This window comes from Megascapheus bottae, unplaced genomic scaffold (assembly GCF_031878675.1).
Source record: "Megascapheus bottae isolate mThoBot1 unplaced genomic scaffold, mThoBot2.hap1 HAP1_SCAFFOLD_162, whole genome shotgun sequence".
NCBI lineage: Eukaryota > Metazoa > Chordata > Mammalia > Rodentia > Geomyidae > Megascapheus > Megascapheus bottae.
Genome location: NW_028327429.1, coordinates 270,085 through 276,938, shown reverse-complemented (window position 1 = coordinate 276,938; position 6,854 = coordinate 270,085). Strand labels below are relative to the sequence as shown.

General features: G+C 39.6%; 1 pseudogene; it reads left to right on the top strand.

Annotated features, from left to right (window-relative positions):
- The first annotated feature begins 590 nt into the window (after positions 1–590).
- On the top strand, positions 591–2,515 carry LOC150039874 (E3 ubiquitin-protein ligase RNF139 pseudogene; annotated as a pseudogene).
- Positions 2,516–6,854: the final 4,339 nt, after the last annotated feature.

Below are 6,854 nucleotides of genomic sequence, written 5' to 3'. Positions count from 1 at the left end.
CCGTTTCTGTTAGTCTACTGCCAACCTATACTACCCATCTAGCTGCTTTACCCAAATCTCCCTTCACGATGAAATAAGTAGAGCAAGAAGCCCATGAGGGGCTCAGCAATGTCTGGAGAACAGACCAACTCCTCCTCATGGACTTTGGTACAATATTTAGATTCTAAATTGAAATACTTTTTCTTTCTTTCTTTCTTCCTTCCTTCATTCCTTCCTTCCTTCCTTCTTTCCTTCCTTCCTTCCTTCCTTTCCAATCCTGGGCTTGGGCTCAGGGCATGAGCACTGTCCTTGGGTTTTCTTCAAGGCTAGGGCTAGAGCTCCATCATTTGAGCCACAGCACCACTTCTGGATTTTTCCTATGTATGTGGTACCGAGGAATTGAACCCAGGTCTTAGTGCATGCTAGGCAAACACTGTACCACTAGGCCAAACTCCCAGGCCTGTCCCCCCCCCCCCCCCCGTTTTGCAGTCCTGAAGTGTGAATCGGGGCCTTGGCACTGTCCATGAGCCACTTCGCTTTCAAGGCTAGTGCTCTACCATTTGAGTCACGGTGCCTCTTCTGACTTTTTGGAGTAGTTTATTGTATATAAGATGTCATGTTCCGCCTCCTCTGCCTGCTCCAGCTCGGGAGACGCGGTGGGCGGCGGGGTGGGCTGCCCAAGAGGAGAGGAGGGCGTCGGGGCGGAGCCGCCGCCCGAGCCCCGCCCCTCCCGGCCGCCGGCCAGGGCCCTGCCCCACACGACCCCGGTGTGACAGTGGCTCTTGGTGGCGGAGGGGCCCCCCCCAGCAGCAGGTGCGGATGGCCCCTCAGCAGATGTGGACAGCACTCCAGGTGGCGCTCTGGGTGCCCTGCCTCGGAAAGGGCCCTCACTGCGGAGGGCACTCATTGTTCTACAGCTCACATCTGGATTGGATACATCACACTACTCCAGACTCAGTCCATCTATTCACAATTAATTATTTTGGATCTGCTGGTTCCTGTAACAGGTTTAATCACAGAGCTACCATTACACCTCAGAGAGACTTTAGTTTTTACCTCATCCTTGATCCTCATATGAAATACAGTGCTTGTCTTGGCAGTGAAACTTAAGTGGTTTTATTATTCTACACGGTATGTTTATCTTTTAGTGAGGCACATGTATCGAATTTATGGATTACAGTTATTGATGGAAGACACATGGAAGAGGATTGGTTTCCCAGATCTACTTCGCGTCTTCTGGCTAACAAGAGTTACAGCCCAGGCTACAGTGTTAATATACATTTTAAGGATGGCAAATGAAACTGAGTCCTATTTTATTTCTTGGGATGATTTCTGGGACCTCATTTGTAACCTTATAATTAGTGGATGTGATTCTACCCTAACTGTACTGGGCATGAGTGCTGTAATTTCTTCAGTAGCCCATTACTTGGGCCTTGGAATATTGGCCTTTATTGGATCAACTGAAGAAGATGACAGGCGGCTTGGCTTTGTAGCACCTGTTTTATTTTTTATTTTGGCTCTTCAGATTGGTTTAAGTGGGTTAAGGCCAGAAGAGAGACTTATTCACTTAAGTAGAAACATGTGCCTTTTATTAACTGCAGTCCTGCATTTCATCCATGGAATGACAGATCCTGTATTAATTAATGTCTCTCAGTGCCTCCCATGTGTCATCTTTTCATAGACATTTTCCTGTGCTGTTTGTCTCTGCTTGCCTGTTTGTCCTTCCTGTTTTACTCAGTTATGTTCTCTGGCATCACTATGCACTAAATAGATGGTTGTTTGCAGTAACGGCCTTTTGTGTGGAACTCTGCTTAAAAGTAATTGTTTCTCTCACTGTTTATACATTATTCATGATTGATGGCTACTATAATGTCCTCTGGGAAAAGCTTGATGATTATGTCTACTACGTTCGTTCAACAGGCAATATTATTGAATTTATATTCGGAGTAGTGATGTTTGGAAATGGGGCTTATACTATGATTTTTGATTCAGGAAGTAAAATTTGGGCTTGTATGATGTGCCTACATGCTTATTTTAACATCTACTTATATGCAAAAAATGGCTGGAAGACATTCATGAACCGTAGAACTGCCGTTAAGAAAATCAATTCACTTCTTGAAGTAAAAGGGAGCCGCTTGCAAGAAATAGGTGATGTATGTGCAACTGCTACCATGAGTTTACAACATCTGCTCGTATTACACCTTGTAATCATTATTTCCATGCACCTTGCCTTCGGAAGTGGCTGTACATTCAAGATACTTGTCCAATGTGCCATCAAAAAGTATATACATTGAAGATGATACCAAGGATAATTCAAATGTGTCTAACAACAATGGATTTATTGCACCCAATGAAAATCAAAATCCAGAGGAAGCTATTAAGAGAAGAAGCTGCTGAATCTGACAGAGAATTAAATGAAGATGACAGTACTGATTGTGATGATGATGATGATGATGATGTTCAAAGAGAAAGAAATGGAGGGATTCGGCCCACAGGCGCAGCAGCTGAAGAACTTGTTAATGATGACACTGATTAAAATAGCATTTACGAATCATTGAGGTATTCGTTTAAAATTCAGTTCATCCAAAATGAAGTAATATGCTTCACTTCAGTGTGTAACCAAGCACAAAAAACAGTATCAATGTTGAATCTGTGAATGGTTTTCCGTTTACTGTGATGTGCTACTGTAAATATACCTCTTTAATTACTTCCGTTCTCTTTGGTGACCTATTTAAATTTGTGTACATTATTGTACATAGAATAAAATGTTTTCACGTTTTTATGACAAAAAAAGATATCATGTTGATTTTATTGCCCAGGCTGGCTTTGAACCACAATCCTCATATCTCAGCCTCCTAAGTAGTTAGAATTACAGGCGTGAGCTACTACTGTTACCTGGTGATGTTCTCATACTGCAATATAAAGTATAATACTATCTGCTCATATGTGTAAAGTTTCTCACAATTTACAAAGTGTAAATTTTGATCATATGTAAAAAAAAGGCACTACTAAGCTGGGTAGGGCATTGGCCTTGAACTGAAGAGCTCAGGGACTATATCCAGGCCCAGCAGTAGGGTGGTAGCCTTGAGCTGAAGAACTTAGGGATAGTGCCCAGGCTGAGTCCAAGCCCCATGACCCACAAAAAAATTACCCTACTGTAAGTTGTCCAAATGCACTTCTTACATCTTATTTAAACCATTAAATATGGCCACCTAAGGGAGTGTAAATAACATGTAAATTATAAAGAGGCCTGAGGTGTTACAAGCTGTACCCATACTATTTTACACACTCTAAAAGCAGAATATGAAGACAAAGACAGTTTTATCAAAGAATTTCTATATGAAGGGAATAACTGAAATCTAGTCATTACATTTTACAGCGCATCAGTAGCCAAAGATGAACTAATGGTAACTAAGGGCCATTCAAGTGGTGTGTGTGTGTGTGTGTGTTTCATCCCGGGAATCAAAGCAAGGCCTTTTACTTGCTTACCACTGGGCTACCTCTGGATTTCTATTCATGACATATATTGGGGGGTGGCTGTGCTGGCAGTTGAACTCAGGGCTTTTCTCACTTGCTTGCCTATTTTTGCTCAAGGCTGGCACACTAACTGAAGCACACCTCCATTTCCAGCTTTTTTTCTGATTAATTGAAGAGAATGATGGGCATTCCTGCCTGGGCTGACTTCCATGCATAATACACAGAAGTCAGCCTCCTGAATAGCTAAGATTACAGGCCCTGAGCACCAGTACCTGACCACTTAATGAATTTCCTGAAGTAAATAAAAATACTATATGCAGCAGAAATGAAAACAAAACTTAAAAACCAGATGGAGGAATCCAAGTTCCTAGCAGAAAACGAGGTAAAAAGTAAAAGGGAAGAAAATGTGACCCGGTGTGACTATCAAGTACTGAGTTATTACTGTAAGAGTCATGGACGCTTCTTTTGTATCTGAGATACAGAAGGTTTGTCTTTGCATCAGGTCACTCAACTATAAGCATCAGTAACTGTTAGCTTCACCACTGGATCATGAATGAACTAGACACCAGAAGTTTGTTCTCACTTTTATGAAGTATAAGAGAAAAACATTAAAGTTTAATGCAGTAGCTCATGCCTGCCATCTCAGCTCTGTGGGAAACTGAGATTGAGAGGATGATGATTGCAGACTATATGCCATAAAAGTTACTGAGGCTCCATCTTAACAGAGAAAGCCAGCCATGGTGTCATGCTCCTTTCATCTGTGGCCAATGGCAGAATATGAAATAGGAGAGTCACTGTCCAGATACACCCTGGGCAAAAACCAAAACCCTGTCTTAAAATAACTGGTGTAATTAGGTACATATAGCATTAGAAAATACAAGTGTGAAATACAATTGAAGTTTCACTGAATGATAGAACAATATATGCAATATATTACATTTTCATGTATATTGTTTCTGCAAAAATCTAGAACTTCAAAAGTTTCTTTTTTTCTTTATTTATTTATGGCCAGTCCTGTGGCTTGAACTCAGGGCCTGAGCACTATCATTGAGCTTTCTCAAAGCTAGCATCTACCACTTGAACCACAGCATCAGTTCCAGCTTTTCTCTGCATGTGGTACCAGGGAATCGAACCCAGGACTTTATGCATGCTAGGCAAGCACGATACTTCTAGGTCAATCTCCCGGCCCTCAAAAGTGTCTTTATTAGAAAATTTGCCTGACGTTCTTGGAAGTTCCCTCTGATATTTTCATTTGTCTGTCTACTCTGTAAAGAAAATAAAATACAGATAATTCTGGCATCAGACATGTACTTGTTAATTCCATTTCTGCTCTCATATAGACATTCTGTTGAGTTGTATTTAATCTTAAAAAGCATCATTATTTTCATTAATGTAGATTGAATAATTTTTCTATGATATTTTAAGCATTTTTCCAGACTTTGGCTGAAAGGACAGCTAAATTGAACTATGTAGAGCCAAGTCCCTTGTTTTTTTCATATTTTTATTGTAATTAATAGAAGGGTTACATTATATTCGCCAGAGAGACAGTTCATTACTTCACATACATTAATACCCTTTCTCATGTCTTGGTCCCCATTTCCCCACCCAGAGCCAAGTCCCTTGTATAAAATGTGTTCATGGTCTGGCTTTTTATCCTCACACATTTTCATGACTTACAATACGATACAATCTGTACCTTTTATTTTAGAGAGCTAAATAACACTTTGTAAGTCTATTCCTATTTGAATGTGAATATCAAAATAATAACCATGTATGTGAAATTATTAGAAAACAATGCCAGTTTCTTACATATAATTTTTTAAATTATTTTTGGAGTTCTCTTCAAAACAAGCTGTTAGGCATCAATTAATATTGATCTTATTACCTTTCAAAGAAAATAATCAGTGCAGAGAAAGGGCTTAAAGTATGGCTCAACAGCAGAATGCCTACTAATCCAACTTGGTGACCTAAGTACAAGCTCCATTTTTCTTTTTCACACCCCACAAAAATGGGAATGTATTTTTCTGTGTTTCAGTGAAGAGTTACTGAAGGATCTATCTATTTATCTATTTCTGTAAGTACCTACCTATGTCCATACCTACATACCTAAAACTTGTATTTATTGTGAATATATTTTAGATTAGGTTAATAATATTTTCTGTCTGCTAGTGTCTCACATCTGTAAACCTAATACTTGGGACATTGGGCACTAAAGATCCTGATTGGAAGTAAGCTCAGACAGGAAACTCAATAATATTATCATTAGCCCCCCCCCAAAAAAAGTCCTCCAAAAACCAAAACCCAAAAGCCAAAAGTAGAACTATGAGTCTTAAAACATTTCAGACACTAGCATGGAAAATGAGGGGAAAACTAATGGAAAAAATACTAAATTATCTGAACACCTTTTTGGATAGAAAATAACAAATAGTGGCCTGTGAGGTTTTCTCATTGCTCCCCCTACATGGGTGAGATCTGAGAGAGCTGAAACTGCAGGGAGACCACCTGAACCCTTCACTGCTAGAAGTAACAGTGCCAAGGTAATGAAAAGCCCTGGAATGAAGAGATTCACTATAGAATTCTTCCAGACTAAAAGAAGTATCAATAATGTCCCATTAAATGTAAAGAAAGGAACTCTGTCATTCATTCTATGAAGTCACTGTTATTCTAACAAGGAAACAACATAGACAAGTTACTTTTCTTTTTTCCCTTTTTCTTTTGTCTGCCATTCCTAGGGCTTGAACTCAGGACCTGGGCACTGTCTTTGGACAGTTTTTGGTCAGGGCTAGGAATCTGCCACTTAAGCCACAGTACCACTTCTGACTTTTTCTACGTATGTTGCACTGAGAAATTGAACCCAGGGCTTCATGCATGCTAGGCAAGCACTCTACCACTAGAGTGCTGGCTAGACAAGATGTGTTTACAAAGTATAAAGAATGTCTATGTAATTCATCTTTTGGCCAATGTGGATAGAAAGATTACATTAGAAAGAGAGACCAGAGTGAGCATGGTCTTACATTCACCGACAGTGATACTGCACATGTTAATAATCTCATGCACATTCAGCTTGAAGTAATCAATTATAAGAAATCTGTTTCTTTATTCTATGCTCTCGAGTCCTGAATAAGAAAATTTCTATCTTCCACTCACTTCCTAACAGAAACTTCTGAAATGCATATGCAAAACAGTATTTCTTACGTGTGAGATTTCTGTCTTATTTTGCTGACTAGATTGTGTTCACTCTGTCCTTTGGGGCTTTTTAAATAGTTGCCTCTCAGATCTGAGTGTTTCAAAATTATTTGTTACATTTATCATCCATTTCTTTTCTCTATGGTTTTCCTTTTCCTTTTCAATTCCTTCAGTAAGTTTTTCTCATGCCTATGTTTAAGGCAACTATAAAA